Source organism: Xyrauchen texanus, chromosome 21 (assembly GCF_025860055.1).
Source record: "Xyrauchen texanus isolate HMW12.3.18 chromosome 21, RBS_HiC_50CHRs, whole genome shotgun sequence".
NCBI lineage: Eukaryota > Metazoa > Chordata > Actinopteri > Cypriniformes > Catostomidae > Xyrauchen > Xyrauchen texanus.
In genome coordinates, this window is record NC_068296.1 from 1,265,945 (window position 1) to 1,288,981 (window position 23,037).

Below are 23,037 nucleotides of genomic sequence, written 5' to 3' on the forward strand. Positions count from 1 at the left end.
GCTATAGATCCCCTACTTTGTAAATTAGGGAAAACACTACAAGGGTTTTCAGTTGAAAGAAATGTGGAAAGGCCTATTAAGTTTGTTGCCTATGCTGATGATGTTACAATTTGTATTATGGATGAGAGAGATGTGTCTGTTTTAAAAGAAACATTGAATGTTTATTAAAATGCTTCATCGGCTAGAGTGAACTTGGAAAAGTGTGAAGGCTTTTTTTGTGGAGAAATGATAAAAAGAAACAACCAGTACTTCCATGTAGTGTTAAGTGGAGTCAAGAGGGTCTGAAAGATTTAGGAGTTTTTATAGGGACTGAAACATTTATGAAAAATTGGGAAGGAATGGTGGAGAAGATGTGCAGCCGGTTGTCTAAATGGTTGTGGGTGCTACCACAGCTTTCCTTTAGGGGAAGAGTTTTGGTTGCAAATAATCTAGCTGCTTCACAATAGTTTTCTAGTTGTCTGGTTTCAGATTTGTGTGGCTCTCTGTGTTTTTGGTTAGAGATCTGTCCGAGAAGTTTTCTTTTCATTTTACATTCTTTATCGAACCAAATTTCATCTACAGTTTTAAGTTTAGTTTTCTTGTTTGTACGGAGTAAATTTGCTTTGAGCACCTTTGATAAATGTCATTTATTTGTTGTACTGCAGAATTTACGTCAATCTTGTTAGCCATGTTGTTTGAAATCTATTGATTAGGTTGGACATTTCTTTGGAGCTAATTGCTCTAAGGAATTTGGACTCATATTTTGGGGACCATTTGTATGTTGGGTTTAGTTGGAACAGGTTGCTGGGCTCTTGGTCTGTTCTATGGTGTTGGATTGACTTTAGGAACACATTCATTTGACAGTGGTCTGATAAGGTAGACTGTGGTCTGTCAGTGAATGCATGTACTGTATGTAGGAGGGGTCCATGTCTGTAATGGCATAGTCACTAGCCAAAAGAGCTGAGCAGTATGTCAATCGACCTAAAGAGTCCCCTCGGATGCTACCATTAAGCATATACAGACCCAGGCCTCGACAGAGACACAATAACTCCTTACCGTTTTTGTTGACTGTACTGTCCGGATTGTTCCGTGTTGTAGTGTTGGTTAGATGTGTGTTGGCTTTCAGTATGTGGTTATCCCCGTGGGTATCTATAGTGTCCGGTTCTGCACCTGTCCTTGCATTTAGATCCCCACATAACATCACATTCCCCTGGGTCTGGAATTGGCTGGTTTCCGTCTGAAGCTGATCAAAGTGATTGTCCTTGTAGTACGGAGACTCTGATGGAGGTATGTAGGCTGCACAGATGTAAAGGTCCTTATCACAGTCTATGATGCCTTTTTGGAGTTTAAGCCAAACATGAGATGAGTCTTTTTTCATGACTGATAGGCTGTTTTTTTAAAGTCTCTTTGTACCAAATGATGACCCCCACCAGAGTCTCTTCCACGTTTCATGTTATAGTTTTTAAGTGATGGCAATAATATTTCCCTGTATGCTAAAGGGAAGTGACTGTCCACGTCTGATCTGCACCATGTTTCTTGCAGAATAATGATGTCCTGATTATAAATGTTTTTCAGGAACTCAGTTTTTTTTAAAGTCTTGGCCCCTAAGATTGTAGAGTAGAGGCCCTCTCTCGCAATTTGAATTTGAATTTCAATTTAAAAGTACTTTATTGGCATTATTGTGTTTACATACAATATTTATGGGGCAGTGGTGGCTCAGCGGTTAAGGCTCTGGGTTACTGATCAGAAGGTCGTGGGTTCAAGCCCCACCACCAAGACACCACTGTTGGGCCCTTGAGCAAGGCCCTTGAACCTATCTGCTCCAGGGCGCCGTGATCATGGCTGACCCTGCACTCTGACCCCAGCTTAGCTGGGATATGTGAAAAATAAATAATTTCACCATGTATATGCAGAAATGTATGTATAATGTGTGACAATTGGTCAAATTAAATTAAAATATTGCCAAAGCATTAATACACAAAACAGATAATGACAAGACAAATAATAATATTATTCACTCTCACTCCCCCCCCATACACACACACACACACACACTCTTTCGCACGCACGTGCACACACACACGCGCGCGCTCTCTCTCTTACACACACACACGCTCGCTCTCCCTCTCTCTCTTACACGCACACACACTCTCTCGCTCTCTTACACATACACACACACTCTCTCTCGCTCTCTTACACACACACACACACACACACACACATTATATATAATGACAAGACAAATAATAATACAATTATTCACTCTCTCACTCCCCCCCCACACACACACACACGCGCTCTCTCTCTCTCTCTCTCTCTCTCTCTCTCTCTCTCTCTCTCTCTCTCTCTCACATGCACACACACTCACTCTCTCACTCTCTTGCACTCTCTCACTCTCTTACACACACACGCGCTCTCTCTCTCTCTCTCTCTCTCTCTCTCTCTCATACACACACACACTCACTCTCTCACTCTCTTACACGCACTCTCTCACTCTCTTACACACACACGCACTCTCTCTCTCTCTCTCTCGCACATGCACACACACTCACTCTCTCGCTCGCTCTCTTACACACATACACCTCTCTCTGGGCCTCTGATTTCCGCTGGCTTTGACATTTTGACAGTATGTGGTTTTAGAAGTTTATATTTACTGGGCTCTGGAAGTCAATCTTAAATTGTGCATCTGTGTTTCTGTAAAGCTGCTCATTGTGATTTATCGGAGTCTCCTGAACCAGACTAATGAGAATCCTCCAGGTTAGTTCACTTCCTCTTGCGATTCATTCCTGGATTCAGGCTGCATCTGAGAAAATGAGTACACCCCCCAGTTCAACTTAGAAATGAATAGTGTGGGATGCATTGCAGACTCATAGGTTTCCTATAAGTTAAACGGAGCAATGAATATATACCTGCAACACATACTGAATTATTTTTTCAGCAGTAAGACATTGCATTAAATACAATCTGGTTCAGATGAAAAATTGCATTTTTTCCATATAGACGAATTTAAAGACAGGCCTATTGTGAGCGCTGAGGTTTCTCATCAGTGGTATATGTCTCTGTTGAAGCCATCAGTACTTTATTGTTTAAAAATTGTGTTTAATAACAGAAATCCTGGTGAAGATACACTACCCATGATCCTGCAGAGAGCGAGTGAGAGAGCGAGAGAGAGAGAGAGAGAGAGAGATCCACCAATCAGAGAGCTGCGGCCAACAATGCTCAGTCCAGCAGCTCCGCCCACTCCCATGATGCACTGTGAATGACGTAATTGAGCCGCACGCCCTACACTCCCAAACTCCATATACTGTTCACCTCAAATATATTCAACCTAAAATCAATAGTTTCATACACTTCCATTGTTTTTTATTTGATTATGTCGTTCACAATGCTTCATGGGATTGTAGTTTGTGCCTTCATCAATGACGTCAAGTACACAGTTTTGTATCTTTGTCTTATGTTGTGATTCACCTTGAAGCTGGTTAAAGTAGTTCATTGCGCACAACTGTTATGGAGGTTTTTATGAAATCCCAATGGAAAAAAAAGGAATGGGCAAAATACTTAATATACTGATAAAGTGGGCGGAGACTGTTGTGCCCTATACACTACACAGAACAGATGTAGTGTATAGGGTGCACATACAGTTAGTGCAGCGAGTGCAGACTATTTATTTATTTAATTAAATTGCATCCATCCCGATTTTGATTTAATTTTGATTGAGCCCTAATTTAAAATATTTTTACATCATGGTAATTAATGCTGAAATCATTTTTTATATTTCTTTCAATTTTATATGTATTTTTTAAGCACACCCATCATTTCTGTCATGCAAAAATAGTAATAAATAAATAGATAATTTTCATTTTAATTACTGTAATGTAAAAAAAAAAATCTTTATTTTTTAAATTGTGAAGTATTTTTACATCAATGTTATTTATACTTATTATATTTTTTCATTTTATATATATATATATATATATTTTTTTTTTTTTTTTAAACACACCCCTTCTAAATTATAATTTCTGTCATGCAAAAAAGTAATAAATAAATAGTAAATTTTCATTAATTTAACAGGAAAAAATTATAATATATTATTTAAATTGTGAATATTTTTACATAATGATAATTTATGCTGATTTTTTTTGACTATAGCAATTTTGACATTATAGTGATGCAAAAATACTTCATTACTGTAGTAATAATCTAATGATTATCATTATTGAACTCAGAATAATGATGCATTATGGAAATGATAGATTTGGGAGCTAAATTTGCTTGAGAATAATGACAAAATGTAATGCACTAATTCCCAATGGTCCTAAAACAGGCTTCAATTTTTTTTTTTTTTTTCATAATTTCATTTAGATTTTGTGTGAAGTGTGACAGACGTGTTATTTTGTGATATTCACCCAAAGACCTGCTGTCAGATGGTTCACCCAAGATTCCTGTGTTCAACCATTACGGACCATTTTATCTGCCTATTTTCATCTCAATTCCTTTCAGAACAGAGTAGATGAAGACTGGCAGATCCCTAAACAAAATGATCAATATCACACACGTCCACCACACACCGCTGCCTACAAATATCGACGTATATACGCACCCTGCCTGAAAGAGATGGAGAGCGTAAACGGCAGGTTGCCTCCGATCCAGACCAAAAACAGTTTGAGTTTACAGAAAAAGCACAGCGATACGGAGCAGTCCTCCCACAAGGTGAAAACATCAGCAGGACTCCTTAAATGCTTTCCAGTACCCATCCTCTCCTCTATCTCCGACTCGCTCTCATAGTCATATGTGTTCAGATGAGGTCAGACATGGGATGTTGAAATGAGCTAATGTAATATGTCATCCATACGTCCAGAAAATAGCTCTTTAAAACACAAACAAATGCTTACACATATCAAAGCACCTTATAATACTGGCTTGTAAATGTTCAACTTTCCCTCAGCAGTGATTGTATGTTGGGAGTAAAAATTTGGTTTGACCCGTTCCGTGTTGTGTGTCCAAAGACGAGATCCACACAATCCATTTGTCATTGAATAATGTCTCTTAATATCTTTTATGTTATTTACGGTCATCTGAGCAAAAACAACAAAAATAAACATGTAATTTTAATCATGTATTGCACGGATGATTTAAGTGATGTGCTCATTTATGGACCTGTTAAAAAGAACAGCCAGTTTTCTTAAAGAGACAGTACCGATTTTTAGCACGTGTTGAATAAGTCAAATGTAAATACTTGTAAATAGTATAAATTATGCTTATGAACAAACTCATGTAACAAAATATAATATATGCAATGTAATATCATATTTATTAATAAAGTTTATGGATTTTATGGTATTTTTAAAAAGGCCAAAATGTGACCAATATTTTTAAAAATGAATAAAATATAATTAGCAAAACGTATATTTTCGGAATGTACCTAGTTAGAAGGTCCCCTGTATAATTAAAGGATTAGTTCATCCAAAAATGTAAATTCAGTCATTGTTTACTCACTCCTGTGTTGTTATAACTGTATATGACTTTCTTTCTTGTTCTGAACTCAAAGAGAGAAATCTTTTTTTTTTGAGACAAATAATTCAAATGACATAATTCAGCATACACCAAGAATGCTTCACATGACAAATATCACATGTTCTGAAACAATTTAAACAAAACAAAAAGGAACAACAACAAGAGAGGAAAAAAACAAAAAAAAAAACTAAATATTCCTTCCTTTTTCCTTTTGACAAGTTCAATGTTCATAGAATTTGGTAAACATATTGGGGGCATTAATTACAATTTAAAGAATTCCTCCATAAAGTTTAACAACATTTCATTCTTTTTATTTTTAATTAATTTTAATGACTTCCTCAATGATTCAATCTCTATTAAGTATAGGCTACATTTAGGTATGCATTTTGCAAATTTTTGTTTATGGATATAATATTTACCATGCAAAATGTAGAAATTCACCACATATTCATACAATTTGCTTCTGTTTGTGTAAGAACATATAACATCTTTTAGAGATAATTTATAATTCACTTTTCTTGGGGCAAAAAGAAAATGACTAACTTTTGAGATAAATCACATTTATAAAACAAATGAGCCAAGTCTTCCTCATTTACATTACAAAAAGAACATTTGTTGTCAATGTCCATGAATTTGGATAACAAAGCTTTACACGGGTAGATTTTATGAAGTATTTAAAGTGTACCTCTTTAACTTTATTCAGCATACAAAATTTATATGGATTTAACCATGCCTCTTTCCAATGAATCTCAACAATTTGTGTGTTCCAAAAAAATTCCCTCTAGGAGAGATTTTATGATTGGATTGAAAAATTAATCTGATATTTTTATTATTACAAGAATGAGAAAATAGTTTGATACCATCAACTATTAACTCAGGAAGTTTCCTTTCGTTACTTCCAAAAGTAAGGTGACTTTTCATCAAATGTTTCAACCCATCTGGAATAGCTTTTACAACTTGCTGGAACTCTTTAAATGGAATGGGGAAATTGTAGGTAAACATAAAAGCTTCATAAGACAAAACATTTCCATTTTCATCAAACAAATCCATGACAAAGTATATATTTTATTCAAACCATTTGTGTAAAAATAAAGATTTTTTCCTAGAGGTAATGAGACAATTGTTCCAGAGAAGCATTTTGTGTGGAGAAAAATTGTGATGGAAACCAATTTTCCAAGCTAATAACACTTGCTGGTAAAATTTGTATAGTTTAATTGGTAATTTCCCAAGGATATAGTTACATCTCAATAGAAAAGATAACCCTCCAAGCTTTTTGAAAATGAACTGAGGAATAAAAAACCATAATGAATTTTTATTTCTCTGACAGTTTCTTAACCAATTAAGTTTAAAGGTATTGTTAATATCAAAAAAATCTAACATCTCTAAGCCACCATCAATTCTTTTGCCTGATATAATGTCCTTTTTTAACTTGCAAGGTTTATTTTTCCAAATAAAGTCGAGAAAGGTTTTATTAATTACTTTGGAAGTTTTATCACTGACATAAAGGGAGAGAGCTGGGTAAACAAATCTGGAAAGACCCTCAGCTTTGGAAAGCAACACTCTCCCAAACAAAGTCAGATCCCTTTGTAACCAATTCAGAATATTTTTAGTTTTTTTAATTTTAGGTATAAAATTCAATTGTTCACGTGTATGTTTATTTTTAGAAATATGAATACCAAGGTATTTAACAGAGTCTTTTACTGGTATGTTTTCAACAATTATATCTATAGAATCGTGTATAAATAATATTTCGCATTTATTTAGATTTAACATTAAGCCAGAGGATTTGGAAAATTTGGAAATACATTCCAGGGCCGTTTTAACTTGCGATTTATCTCTCAGAAATAAAGCAGTGTCATCTGCCAATTGAGAAAGAGAAATAAAAATATCAAATATTTTAAGTCCCAGAATGTTATGATTATTCAAAACGTGAATAGAAAGTAGTTCAGCCACTAATAAAAACAGAAAGGGAGAGATTGGACAGCCTTGGCGTATGCCACGATGGATCCCAAATCTTTTAGAGGTTCCCATATTAAGAATAATAGAGCTATTCATATCTTTATAAAACATTTCTATAATATCAATAAAATTATTGCCGAAACCAAAAGCTTTCAGTGAGTGAAGTAAGAAGCCGTGTTCGATGGTGTCAAAGGCTTTACAAAAATCTAACAACACAATAAGAGCCCCTGAATCAGTTTGATCAGAATAGTCTAGAAGGTCAATTATAAGGCGTATGTTATTACTAATGTGTCTATTTTTCATGAAACCTGTTTGAGTCTCATTAATGATTTCATTTAATCCAGATTTTAATCTTTTTGCATACACTAGAGCAAACAATTTATAGTCTATATTTAATAGAGTAATAGGTCTCCAATTATCTATATTTTGGGCATCTTTATCTGGTTTAGGAATCAGGGAGATTAATCCTTGTTTCATAGTTGTGACCAAATCCTTTTTTTTAATACATTCATTAAACAATAAGAAAAGGGGATCTTCCAATACCTTCCAGAAGTGTTGATAAAATTCAGTTGAAAGCCCATCTGGACCCGGACTCCTACCCTTTTTCATATATTGGACAGCTGAGAGTAATTCCTCCTTCTTGAGGGCGGAGTCACAGAGATTTTTGAAGTCATTACTAACTAACGGAATACAATCTTGAATTTAATTAGTAAATGATTTACAAAAGTCATAATTAAAGTTAGACTGATAAAGTTTTTCATAAAAGGAGCTGACAAAATCTGAAATTAGTTTGGGATCCTTGCATAAGGTGTTGTTAATATATAATGCAGACAAAGAATTTCTCTTAAAATTCCTTTTTTCAAGTGCAAAAAAGTAGGCTGTATTCCTCTCTCCCTTTTCTATCCATCTAGCTCTTGAACGCACAAAAGCTCCACTAGCCTTGCTGATACACAAGTCATCAAGTTTTCATTTTAAGGACTGGAGCTCACTTTCCTCTGTTTGAGAGAGCGACCCAACTTTCCAAAGAGTATCAATTTTTTTAAATATTTCTGTTTCTATGAAATATCTTTCTTTTTTTAATTCCTTCCTAATAGCTAATTCTCTGGATTTGAATTTGAATAACTCCCATTTAGCTGCATAATCTGATTTCTCTGAATAAAAGATATCGGTGGCTAACGTTTCAATATTTTTTGTAAAAATGTTATCTTCTAATATAGAATTGTTAAGTTTCCAATATCCACGGAGGCAGCAGGGTTTACGAACAGTCTGTAAAGACAACTCAATCAGAAGGTGATCTGAAAAGGGAGCATAATGATGGGAGATATCTTGAACATGTTGTAACAGACTGGAAGAAATAAGAAATAGGTCAATTCTCGATTTTAAAGACTTTGACACATTGCTCCATGTATATTCAAATGAATTACTATTAAAGTAGCGCCACAAATCCACTAAAGATAGATCTTTGCATAAGGAATCAATAATATTAGAGCTTTGATAGTGGGGTCTTACTTTCCTTGGAAACCTATCCATCAAATCATCAGGGACTTCATTAAAATCTCCCGCGATTATTAACTTAGCATTTGGGGTTGTTTGCAGCAATTGAGATAAAATAAGAGAAATGTCAGTGAAAAATGAATTATTCATAGAGTGTGAGTTAAACCCATAGATATTACAGATAACAAAGATGGTATTATCTAGTTTAACAGTTAGAATAACCCATCTTCCTTCAGGGGAGGACACAGAATTTACAATATCTCCTTTAAACTTATGAATTAGAATAAGAACACCAGCTGAATTATTTGACCCATGACTAAAAAAAACCATATCGCCCCATTGAGCTTTCCAAAATTTTGAATCAGAAGCAGCTGAATGAGTCTCTTGCAAGAAAATAAAATCTGCATTATAACGCCTACAAAACAGAAAAATTGCTTTTCTTTTAATGTCATCTCTTAAGCCCCGCACATTTAAAGAAACAATGTTCAACTGGTTGAACTCGAAGTTGTCCATTAACAAATAAAAGTATGAAAAAGATTGGGGGAAAAAGAAAGAAAAAGAAAAAAGATAACCAAAACGTGTATTGAACACCTACTGTAACTTGAAAGTTCTGTAACGCTGTTTCCTTTAAGAAGGATCAGTCAATCAGTAAATCAAGGTCGAAAATCCCCTAGAAGAATGTCAACCATTTGAACTGGGCAAACATGTGCAGAAAAAAGTCAATCAAACCTGACACGCGGTTAGAAACTGTAGTCAGTTTACGGATGCTGTGCTGAATTGGCAGCGATTCTCTTGTTATTGATAACAGCAAAGGGACCGCTGAAACCGGCCTTCCTTCCGTGCCGCCAGGACAAGGGGCCAAAGTTTATTTCGACTTTCAATGTCCGCTTTGGAGAGGGACTCCTTGACATAGAGAGCATTCTCTCTGAGGTAGATAGAATTCTTAGCTTCCATCCATATGATGTCGCGGTATCTCCGCATGGCGAATCGAATGATGATTTGTCGCGGCGAGCCCTCCGGCCGTTGTTTGCCTACACGATGGACCACATCCACAGCCTCCTCCAGCTTGTCTTTGATTCGCGGGACCACCCTGCCAAGATGATTCATGGTGATCGTTCGGACATTTTCTTCCTCACGTTCTTTCGCTCCAAGCAATTTCAAACACCATCTGCGGCTGTACCTTTCTAGCTCTTCCACTCTAGACATGAGAGAAACATTCTCCTGTTGCATATGTTGAATCGAAGCTTCGGCCTTACCGATCTTTTCGCCGTGAGTGGCACCATCTGAAAGGAGTCGATTGACGGTGTCAGACAAAGAATTCACAGCCGCAGTTGTGATCTCAATGGAGCTCTCGATGCAGGTTATCTTTTGAAAAACCGCGTCTTGCTTAGAGTTCAGGGACTGAATAGCGTCGAATATCTCGTAAGCTGATACAACACTATCAGCTTTTTTCTTTTTTCCAGGAGGACTTTTGCTGGGTGTAGCACAAGCATCGAAATCATTTTCAAACTTATCTTGTGATCTAATGGAGGCATCTCCAGATTCAGGCACGGAGTCATCCATATTTTGGTCAAGAGATTCACGCGACATCAGACTGTCGAAGTTCCACGAGGCGCGCAGGTTCCTATTAACTCGTTTTTTGCCCATTAAACTCAAAGGCGGGTTCCAGCTTTTGTTTTACAGTCTTTAGCGAATAAAACCATCCGCCAGGAACATAGTAACGACCCGTTGACCAAAAAATTCCTTCTTAACCAGAAGAGGTGCAAATTACAGACCTACTCAGCAAGACGCCATCTTGGCCTCCGTGCCAGCAGTCTTTCACAAAGAGAGAAATTGTGAATAATGTTGTGCTCAGTGATGTCATACAATGGCAGTTTATGGTGACACCTCTTCAAGCTTCAAAAGAACACAAAAGTATCATTCAGAAGTCTAATTAATTATTCATGAGACTCATGATTGTTATGAAAGTATACGATAAGATTTGATGAGAAACTGAAATCTGATGTATTATTTAGTGTAAATGTTCACTGGCCGTTGATCTCCTGTGTGTGTTCACGATGGGACACGAGAGCATCATTCAATGTAACATTCTCTGACAAAATGAAGTCGTTTTTAACTGGCTCATGAGATGCTGGCATTAATACACTGTTATAAGAACGTTTTTGGACCGGCGCCAGTTCACAGTGGATGTAGTAACACACACGATGCCAAAAATGGAAAACAAGCGATCAATAGAAATGTAACGTCGCTCATCACTGCTGGTTAGGACAAAAACTCTGATTACCATTGAAAATATACATTTTAGTGTGTGCCGTTTGTCTTGTAGCTCCTTTATGTTTCGGTTTGATTTAAAAATACGGTTTAAAAAAAATAAGGCTGGGCATAGAAATGCATAAATTCTTCGACTACAAACTCTTCAGACATGTTTAGTAAGTTCTGTTCCCTGTTTTGTGCGCAGTTGTGTTGTCACTATCGCTGTAGATGTCCTGTTTTTAGAACGCCCCAATGTATTCGTGAACTGTTGCACGAGACCCTATCATGAATCACCGGTCAGTGAACATTTACACTCAATAATACATCAGATTTCAGTTTCTCATCAAATCTTATCGTATACTTTCATAACAATCACGAGTCTCATGAATAATTAATGACTTCTGAATGATACTTTTGTGTTCTTTTGAAGCTTGAAGAGGTGGTCACCATAAACTGCCATTGTATGAAATACACCCCCCCCTTTTCTCTGGGGAGGGGCGTGCCTTCCGCCCCGTGTGCCGGCAGACTGTGGCAGGGCGGAGGGCGGGGCCGGGTCGTGGTGTGCGGATTCACGACCCGGCCCGCCCTCCGCCCTGCCACAGTCGTATAGAGAAAACAATGACTGAATTTTTATTTTTGCATGAACTAATCCTTTTAATAGCGTAAACTGGGAGAAAATGTATTTTGAAATCTGTATCAATACACAGCCCTGCTGTTTTTGGCTATATTTCTATTCAGTTATATAAAAAAAAGTTTTCAAGTCTTATTAGTGTATATCAAATATAAATTGACTTTCAATGTAATATTGTAACTGATGTAATATTGTAACTGATGTTACTATAGTAACCATGACTATAGGAGCCATGTTTTATTTGTGGAAAACATGGTTTTGATATAATTATTGTTTCGAAGTAGCTTCAACAACACTACCAAACATATTGAGGACTCATCTTGCACTACAAATATTTTTGTCCAATTAAATGCTTTCTATAACAAGAAATGTCCCTCCCCTTAATACCACCTACAACCAATCAGCATGTACCAAAACATGTTCATGGGTGTAGATCAATCAAAATACATCAACACAGGAAAGAAAACGGCACTCATCAAGCCAATTCACAGGGTCTTTAACGATACTTTGTTTCTCATCTGATCAATGTCCTATAAAATGATGCTTATGATGAATATTTCTTAACATATTTTAGCATGCTGACAGAACTCATTTGAAAGTTCATTGTTAGTCATCAACCTAAATTGTATGCTTTGGAAAGCGCGGGAAGGATAAGACCAAGCGAGTGACAATACGGAGTGAGAGACAGCACATTGATCTTCGTCATTCTCCTCTTCCTTATCCGCTTACGCTGTGTGCACTGAAAGACCCCCTGTGTGACACCAGTGTGTTTGTGTGTGCGTTTGTGACTGCAGCTCTGATACAGACCCCCCACCAGCATCATAAAAGCTTTCACCCTCCCACAGTCACCCGACTGCACCCCGCTGCTACTGTGTGCCACACATGACTGCTGCCTGGTACCTCTACACCCCTGCGACAGCACTTTATTGCTCTTTTGCCTCCACATGAAACATTTTTTCTTGCAGCTCTTTTCAGCTATTCTGGGGGTGTGAAATGAGTTATTCATTTAATTCAAATCAATATGCTTCATTTCGTTTTAATGCTTTGAGGAGTGTATTATCCCTTAGTCTATTTAGAGTAATGAATTAGAAAACAGTGCCTTTATTCTCCATTTTGTCTGCTTGTTGTGTTTTTACAATTATTACCATTAGAAAAATCCTAAAGATTTTTAAGAATAATTTCAGGTAACGAGGGTATCAATAGAACAATGACTTGGATCAGACAAGGAGGCACAGAAATGTTGTTAATGCAGCAATAATTAGTGTAATTTACCACATAATTGGTTTATTCAAATAAGCAGGAAAGCCCTCTCCCCTTGATGGTGTGAGGAATGTGAACTAAGATTGAAACACCGATACTCTGAATCAAACTTTCTATTACGCTGGAAATATTCTGCTACTTCAAAACTAGAAAGGTTCTCCTAACCCAGAGCTGGGAATATCTGCCAAATCCAAAACTGGGAACGGTCTCCTGACCAAATCCAACAGCTGATGTTCTACTAGCCCGACAATGGAACATTTCTCCAAAATCCAACAAAGGGAATAATCTTTCAATCAAACACTCGTAAAACTCTCCCATTCCAACACTGGGAAATGTGGGAATATTCTCCCAGTCCTGGAAACCCTGCTAAAAGAAATTCCCACATACCTGGTCACATGAATATGTTGTGTTTTGAATGCTGGTCCACAACAGGGATGATGGTGTGCTGCTGTTAAAGCAAGGCTTTTTGACTACTTTAAACAATAAGGCTTCCTTGGTTATCCAGCATTGCCTGAAAGACCATACTGGTTTTGCTGGCAAACAACATGGCAAAGTTGTTCCACCAGCTAGACTAGCACCAAAACAGCACTAACCAGTATAAACCAGCCTAGACCAGCATGGGAATTGCATGCAACTTAATCTGGTCTATTCAGAATGCTCTCACAACACTGGAAATGTTGCTGCTAGTGGTGGGGAAGCTACTTTGAAAGTGTAGTTTCTCAAGCAACAAGCTGCTCATTACTTAAAGTAGTTAAACTACAGTCAAAACTACCATGGTTTCCACCAAAACATAGTTACAGTTATGCTTATGGCAATATTCCTATAGTTAGGGGTTATTCACTGTTAATTTCTGTAAGGGATAAACAAACTGGATGACAACATTCAATTGAACATAATACTTAACATACACTATCAAAACTAGAAATTATTTTACATAACTTTATCAAATTATATTGATAAACCGTAGCAAACACTATAAACGTTGGCGGAATCCAACATTGGAAACATCGTTGTAAACCAACTATGGAAATATTCTCAAAATCCAAAATGAAAAAAAAAAAAAAGCTATCCTAACCAAACACCAGAAATGTTGGCAGAACCCAATATTGGAAACATCGTCGTATCCAAACCATGGGAATACTCTCAATCCAAAATGAGAAAAAGTTCTCCAAACCCAACACCGGAAATGTTGGCAGAACCAAACACCGGAAATATTCTCAAAATCCAAAATGAGAAAAAGTTCTCCTAACCAAACACCGGAAATGTTGGCGGAACCCAATATTGGAAACATCATCATAACCCAACCATGGGAATATTGTCAATCCGAAATGAGAAAAGCTCTCCAAACCAAACACCGGAAATGTGTTAGAACCCCAAAAGCTCCATCCCTGGACAGATAGTCAACGGTAGTGACCTTGACTTCCCAGTGGAATCTCTTCTCACTCTACTGTTGTTAATTAATTAGAACGGCTAATTATTCAGCATCAACCAATTACAAGGTTGAACGAATCCAACTCAAAGGTGTTCTCCTTTACAAGAAATTCTCATTGCCAATATTCCTTGTAAGCATTTCATGTTTGAATAGATTAGTGGTGGTAAAGGTCAAGGTCACTGAGATTTACTCACTCATGAATGTTAAAGTCTATTTTCGATAAAAAAATTCCCAGTATACCTTTGCACCATTTTACATATACATTTATGCATTTGGCAGACGCTTTTATCCAAAGTGACACACATTCTTACATGTTGACAGTAAATTCACTACATGTTTTCAGTTAGTGTGTACCCTGGGAATCAAACCCATTATTTTGGCGTTGCTAGCGCCATGCTACGAGTTGAGCTACAGGAGCACCACTCAATTTTTCTTGCAATATTCCGGTTTCCATTTGAGCAATCTTCTTGTGACTTATCTGCACTCCAACATCATCTTCTCTCCAAGATTTAGTTTTGATAATGAAAAAAAAAAAGCATAAAGTGCTCCAGTTTTAGAGCAGATTGCATGTATAAGCAGGAATCATTAATAATAGTCCCATATTCTTTACTTTGTGTTAGTTTTCGAAGTGCCTCTCGAAGCCGTTCAACCCACATGGGTTCTGCTTCCTTGGTCTAAATTAGTATGCCTGAAATAACCATGCATAAACAAAGTGCTCCATTTATTTCCCACAAGAGTATCTGAACAAATACTTTATTTTTGTTGTCACTGTATATTGTTTTGTTAAAAACTATTTGGTTTAGTTCTCATTTTTGTTTTACACTAAAATAGCCTTTTCTTTTCCCATCGAAGTCAGTGTGCTGGGATTTGAATTACAAAATATGTCTGTCCACACACACATACGCAGCGAAAGAGTCAGCTTTGAAATCATCATGCAGCAAGACTGGCCCTCAACCTTGGAGGTTCTGACTCAACAGTAATGCGTTCTTTCCACTGTTGACCTCGACACAGTGTCCTCATTAGGCAGGAGCTCTGTAGGTAGGCTTCTAATTCTTCCTTCTCGGTTGGTAGATGAAGCTCAGGTTTCTCATAGTGGTGAGGTCTACCATTGGAGGAGGCTTGAATCTCAAGAGCTGGGGTCTCAGTAATCTCAGTCTTAATTGGACACCGTTTGCCCTGAGCTCCGAGACATCTCAGCATGAACTGGGTGGCTGAATGTGCCAAGTGCCAGCTGCTGCAGAGTGCAGATACCAAGCTCTGATAGAGAACAGCCACAAAGATATTGGAACAAATAGCCTAATCCAGAACAAAGCATGCTTAGTGCACTTTGCCTTGCTAAGAAGAGGGAATGGTAAGTGTTGTCAGAGCTTTACTGTACAAACCGTTGCAGACATGCACATATCCGGAGCGTATGCATAATGCTGAAATGAGGCGAATTACAGAAGCCCCCTCTCTTTGTTTGAGTCAAGGTCTATAATAGCATGAGAAAGCCAGCCATTAGCATTTCCATTCATCTCAATGCAAGTTGCTTGTCTGATGCATGCACCACCGGAATTACACAACCATCATACTGCCCGTTGAGCTACCGCGCAATCGCCTTAACAAGCTTTACATTTATAGTTAATTATGTAATGCAAACGTTCAAATGTATCCAACCTAGTCTCAAAGAATGAACATTACTATAACAGTTTTTGCAAACTGACTTGACATGCCGAATTCTACATTTAGTTGCAGATTCCTGGTGAAATGAACACCAGAGGCACTACAACAACTGTGCATTTTATTCACTTTCATACAAAAATCACAACTGCAATGGCTGATTATGACTTTTTCCACTTATTTTTCACACTATTTCAGTTCAGGTGTTGATTTAGGGTAAGGATGTCTGTATTGTCCACCTCTCATTTGATTTAAGATCACTATAGGTACGTTTTACAAATTAAAACCTCCATCTGATTTTCACCATTTCACTTGCTTTTGGCGCCCCCCGCTGGACATTTCACTGGGAAACTGCAGCCATACATGTAAAAAGGCAGGTCATTTAGTTGCAAAATGTTATGGTCACATAATATCCATGAGACCAGGCTGAATTAATCAATCAAAGTTGATATTATGAGAGCAGGTTGTTATTTTCCCATCCATATTTTTCTGCCTCTCTTGCCTCTTGGGAGTAATTCCTCTGGCTCATATTGCCATTTCAAAAGATGGGAACCAAGACAGCTTACTCATATAGGTTATCACTATTACCCTGTGAAACAACAAAACCAAACGTCCTTTCACTTGCTCATACTGCTAGACGATTGTTTGCATTGGCACACCCAATGGTGATTGAGTAAACTGTGCCCACACGGTGGGTGAGGGGGTGCAAGGTGTTAAACGCTGTGAGAAAACATTGCATCACATACTTCACACAATACGAGAGCCCTTTTTAACCCACTTTACCATAACAATTCAAAGGCTCTTTAAAACACTGTTTTTATGTACTTTTGACATCAAATTGACCCTTAAACAGGCTGGAAATGTTTGTTATGCATGTGTAATTGTTTAGCTACGTGACACTGCACAGTCTGCATGTTTGTTCCGACCTGTTGGGCACCCGTTCCATTTATAGCAGCTGATCTGGTCATCGGTGCCGGAGCCATCTGTCAGTGAAAAGCCTTTAACCGTTGCTGCTCAAGAACTTTGATCCTTCACTATTTTCTCAATCCAAACAATCTTTTCTCCTATCCCTGAATCCATATTCAAGGAACAATGCTCGTCTCGACCACTGCTTTTTCTTGCTCTCCTGCCATTCCCAAGCCCACCAACGAGTCCTGCTCACAGTTCCATCTAAGCTGCATGCATGCGAGTCCATATGAATGTTCATTTTTTTTCCCAGTATGGAGCTGAATCTGTGTGATATCTTGTGTGAAAACAATATGAATATATGCATTTTTAAGTCATGAAACAACACATACATTTGTTTTATATTCGCCTACATTGTTTTTAGAATATACTTCGGCTACTGCTGTATTATAAAGACTATTTATCTGAATAATTCAAAGCATTAAACAATGTTTACTGAATTGAAAAAAAAAAAATACTAAGACAACATGGTAGGAATGGTGGTGGCATAGTGGGCTAAAGCACATAACTGGTAATCAGAAGGTCGCTGGTTCGATCCCCACAGTCACCACCATTGTGTCCTTGAGTAAGACACTTAACTCCAGGTTGCTCCGGGGGGATTGTCCCTGTAATAAGTGCTCTGTATAATACATTGGTACTCAGAAGGTTGCTGGTTCGATCCCCACAGTCACCACCATTGTGTCCTTGAGTAAGACACTTAACTCCAGGTTGCTCCGGGGGGATTGTCCCTGTAATAAGTGCACTGTAAGTCACTTTGGATAAAAGCGTCTGCCAAATGCATAAATGTAAATGGATAAATGGAAACATACCATTGTATTTAATTAAATAGTTTAATATTTACATTCCTATATTGAAAAAGTTAAAATATGAGTGTTTTCAATAGCATATTAGGCTATCCATTGTTTACTGTGTGTATATATATATATATATATATATATATATATATATATATATATATATATATATAATATTGCTTATAAACAACAGTTCAATGAACAAGTACATTTAGAGTACAGTTATAAAAAAGCATTTGTGCATGGAAGTACTTTCATAATCTGCCATTGCTGGTTCAAAACAACGACGTGTCCAAGCCTCTCAAAAACATCACTTCAGAACTAAATCACGGCTAGGGCTGCTTCTAACATGTTATTGGAGGAACAAGGGTGTGTGCGTGTGTGTGTGTGTGTGTGTGTGTGTGTGTGTGTGAGAGAGAGAGAGCGAGAGATCACCGGTTGATGATGTTGTAGTCTGTTAGTCAGCTTTCTGAAGATAATGTCATTTTGGTGAAACTGATCCTGTATTCTCTGTGGGAAAATAGCAATTCAAGCGGGGGTATTCCTCCCCATTTCACAGTAGCTGGTGCACAATCTGTTGCAATCTCACAACACAGTCTTTTGTGTCTCTCAGACGTGATGAGCCTTAATGCTGAAGTTGTTAAAGTCATTTAAAGCTATTTCCTATAGTCTTAATACAAGTGATCACGGAGCGCTGTTGAAAATTAACACTTAGTGATGCCGACTCACTTCAGGTCAGGGGTGGACTAGGAAGAGAAATTGGCCTGGGATTTTACATGACTGGCCAAAACGTTAAGCGGGGGGATATCGCTGCCCCCTTTGAAATATCGCGGTGCCGTTTTATAGCCCATTCTGCATAACATCGTGGCCAATTTCAGCTTATTGTGGCCGAAGTCCCAGTCCTCCTCATGGCCAGTCCATCCCTGCTTCACCCACTGGCTCAGATTACATAAAAATGGTCTTTTGCCTCCATCTGGTGGATAAAATAATTAATGTCACAAAATTAAATGTAAAGACAAATAAAGACAAATAAAATCTGCACTGCTCTTACACTTTAGTTTAGAACCGCACGAACACAAGTGGAGTGATGCACAAAGTGAAGCGTCCGAGATACTCATGGAACTACCCTCGTCCAATCAGATTCGAGGACCGGATCTAACTGTTGCATGTATAAAAGGGGATTGGAGTGGCTAAAAGAAACTATTCTGAAAAGCTGAAAAAACAGGTTCCAAACAGTTTTCAGCTTACGACCCTGCATCACTGTGGAGAGGCCTGAAAGACTTTACCAACTACAAGACACCATCCCCAAACACTGTAGGGAATCAACAACACACAAACATCCTGAATGTGTTTTACTGTAGATTTGAAAAGCACAGTCACACAGCCCACACCCGCTCCGACCTTCACAGCACACAAACATTTACACCTCCTGCCACCACCCTCCTCCCCTCTCATACTGCTCAACATGCATTCAAGATCTCTGAAGAGGATGTGTGCTGGGTCTTCCAGAAACAGAAGACAAGAAAAGCACAGGGCCCAGATGTATTTCACCCACTTGTCTAAAATCCTGTGCTGACCAGCTGGCCCCCATCTTCACACAGATCTTCAACAGATCACTGGAACAGTGTGAAGTTCCCTGCTGCTTCAAATGCTCCACAATTATCCCCGTCCCAAAGAAACCCAAGATCAAAGGACTTAATGACAACAGAACCGTCGCTCTGACATCTGTGTTCATGGAGTCATTTGAAAGACTGGTGTTGGCCCACCTGAAGGACATCACTGAACCCTTTCTGAATCCCCTGCAGTATGTCTATTGAACAAACAGGTCTGTGGATGATGCAGTCAACGTGGGACTGCATTACATACTTTAATATCTAGACAGACCTTATGCAAGGATACTATTTATTGACTTCAGGTTCAGCTTTTAACACCATCAACCCTCCTCTCCTATAGACTAAATTAACCCAACTATCTGTTCCCAGCTCTGTCTGTCAGTGGATCGATCACCAGCTTTCTGACAGACAGGCAGCAGCTAGTGAGAATGGGGAAATTCACTTCCACTATTCTTCTCCCTGTATACAAATAACTGCACAACCAAGGAACCTCTGTCAAGCTCCTGAAGTTCGCAGATGACACTACAGTCATCTGCCTCATCCAAGATGACGATGGGTCTGCATACAGAAGGGTGATTGAACAACTGGCCGTTTGGTGCTGTCAAAAGTGGAGCTGAACACACTTAAAACAGTGGAGATGTTAGTGGATTTTAGGAAGAACACCCCAAAATTGACCCCGCTCACCATTCTGAACAGCACTGTGGCAGCAGTGGAGTCAGTCAGGTTTCTGGGCACTACCATCCACAGGACTTGAAGTAGGAGACCCAAATAGACTCAGAAATTGCCCTGCAGAAATTGTACTTCCTTCACCAGTTGAGAAAGTTCAACCTGCTACAGGTGCTGCTGATACAGATCTACTCAGCAATCATTGAGTCTGTCCTCTGCACTTCAATAACTGTCTGGTTTGGTTCAGCCACAAAATCAGACATCAGAAGACTTCAAAGGATAGTCTGGACTGCTGAGAGGATTACTGGTGCTCCCCTACCCACCCTGCTATTACCGTACACATCCAGAGTGACGAAAACGGCTGGTAAAATCACTCTTGACTCAATTCACCCAGCACATTTCCTTTTCGAACTGTTGCCATCTGGCTGACCGCTACAGAGCTACTAGTACTAGAACAGCCAGGCACAGGAAATGTGTTTTTCCACCTCTGGCTATCCACCTCATGAACAGTTAAAACTGCTCCCAAATACAGTAAAAACTGCTCCCAAATACTTTCCTTTTTTCAGTAAAACCATGTCTTTAAAGGTTTATAAGTTAACGTATATCTTCTATGACTATTGTGCTCTATAAACATTTCAGACAGTAGTGTGCCATGTTGTGGTCACATGACCTCATCACATGTAAAGATTTCTCTCCATCTCCCAACCTTTTTCTGTTTTTGTCTCTCTCAATCCTTTTCCCAAAATATCTCAAACTCTTCACCCCTTCCTGTGCTCATTCTGTTCCCCCCTCTCTCTCTCTGATTCTCTCCCTCCCTCCAGAGTCCTGCTCCGTATATTAAGAAGATGAGCTCTCTTATTGAATGCTGTTGTGGTACTTAACAAGCCCTTTCACTGAAAGATACCACCCGTGTCACTGCCTTCTGGGTTGCTCGAGCCTGCCACTGTATGTGTATAGTCACTTTTGTCCACTTTTAGGTCATTGTCATATTCATGTGTGTATTTATTGGAGGCCCTGCCCACAAGTGGTGATTTCACGGACCAGTGTTGTTAAAGGTTTTTTTTATTTGTATTATTATTATTATTATTATTATTATTATTATTATTATTATTATTGAACAATAGTCAATTAAAATAGAATTATAGTACACAAGGTCCAAATAAGGTTTAACAGTTAATGGTGAATGGTAAGTGCAGACCATTTAAAAATTGTATATCCTTTCTTATATGCTAAAATGCTTTCCTGACCCATGACTTATGCCTCGCATAAGGCTCCATCGCGTTTTTGAGTAAGAGAGTTGCGATTTCCGCGCACAGGGATTTGGCATCTTCGCCTTGTATTGCTGTAAAGCAAACTGAATTGCATAACCAAGTTGAATGGTTCTGGCCAGCCAGCATGACGGATTGGGAAGCGAGAGCCACGCGTCCAAGCTCCGTGCTAGGGGCACTAAAGGGATGATTATTTTTGACATACCCGGTGGAACTTCGCAGCGGGGCGGAGTAGGTAATGTGGCGTCGGGAGGCAAAAACATCTCAATTTATGTTTAAAATATATTTCTTATTTATGTATACATTTTGGATTGTGTACACATATTTATTTATTTATTTATTTATTTATTTATCATAAGTCCACCATTTGTGGACTTTTCAGATGGTACCACTGTAGGCAAATTTTCCCAACTTCAATGTTAAATTGGAAATCTGGAACGATTTCACCATGACGGCCTCTGACCGGCTTAAATACGGGACAAATAGCGTATTGATTCAAATTGATTATCTTTAAATTAAGGACGATCCCGTATTTTACGGGACGGGTGGCAACCCTAAATGGTACCAAAGACTTTGTCGTATTCCCCTGGTGGTACAGGAATATTATAAAGTGAAAGAAAACCTTCTGTGTTGAATAACTGATCCACCAAGACAATGTTATGTTGGAACCAATTTTCATAAAAACAATATATATAGCATGTATAGTATATACAGTATACATTTTGCTTATACAAAATGTCCCTGTTATTCCAGATTAAGTATTTATGGGGTGAAAATGTGTGCTTGTAAATGAAGCTCCATGGCAAGAAAGCTTGGTGGTGAAATGCAGACAGATTTGCAAGAAAGTTGCTGATATCCAACTCTAAATATAACTGAATCGTTTATTTTAACCGGTTCATTTACATGATCCGTCAAAAATAACAGACTCACTAAAATGAATCGACTCAGTCGCTGCGTTCACAATATAATGTGACAAATGAAGTGTTTTGTGAAGCAGTGATACTCACTGGAAAATGTAGCTCCTTACTGGAAAGGCGACACTATCGTGAGAGTTACTGTCACGCCACTAAAATGAAGTTTAAGATAGTAACATCGCTACAGTACTTTAAATTACTCAAGGGTATGGATGGATCAGCACACGGAAGCGCCGGAGGCACGGTTCTGCATTCATAATATTCAACAGTGTTTTTCCTGTTTGGGAAAATAATTCAGCCGGATGGGTTTTAATAGGTCAAACAGCAGATTGTCTTTTGACAGTCTGTTTTCAAGGTTATCTCTAACTGGTGCCCAAAGGGAGTTTATGCTTGGGCCTTTTCGAACAACGCTCGGCCTGTGGCACGTGCTTGACACTATGAAAGAAAACCCTGGCAGTATCACTAGAAAAGGTCAATGCACATACAATTAAGCTGACAGGGATGTGACTAGCAACAGGCTGGATGCTTCAGTGTTAAGAGATGTGTGAGCGAGGACTGGCACAGTTTCTTTGTTTCTATAAGAGCCTCTTTACTGTTTAAGGTCACCATGCAATGTGTTGTGATTGTGGCGTTTA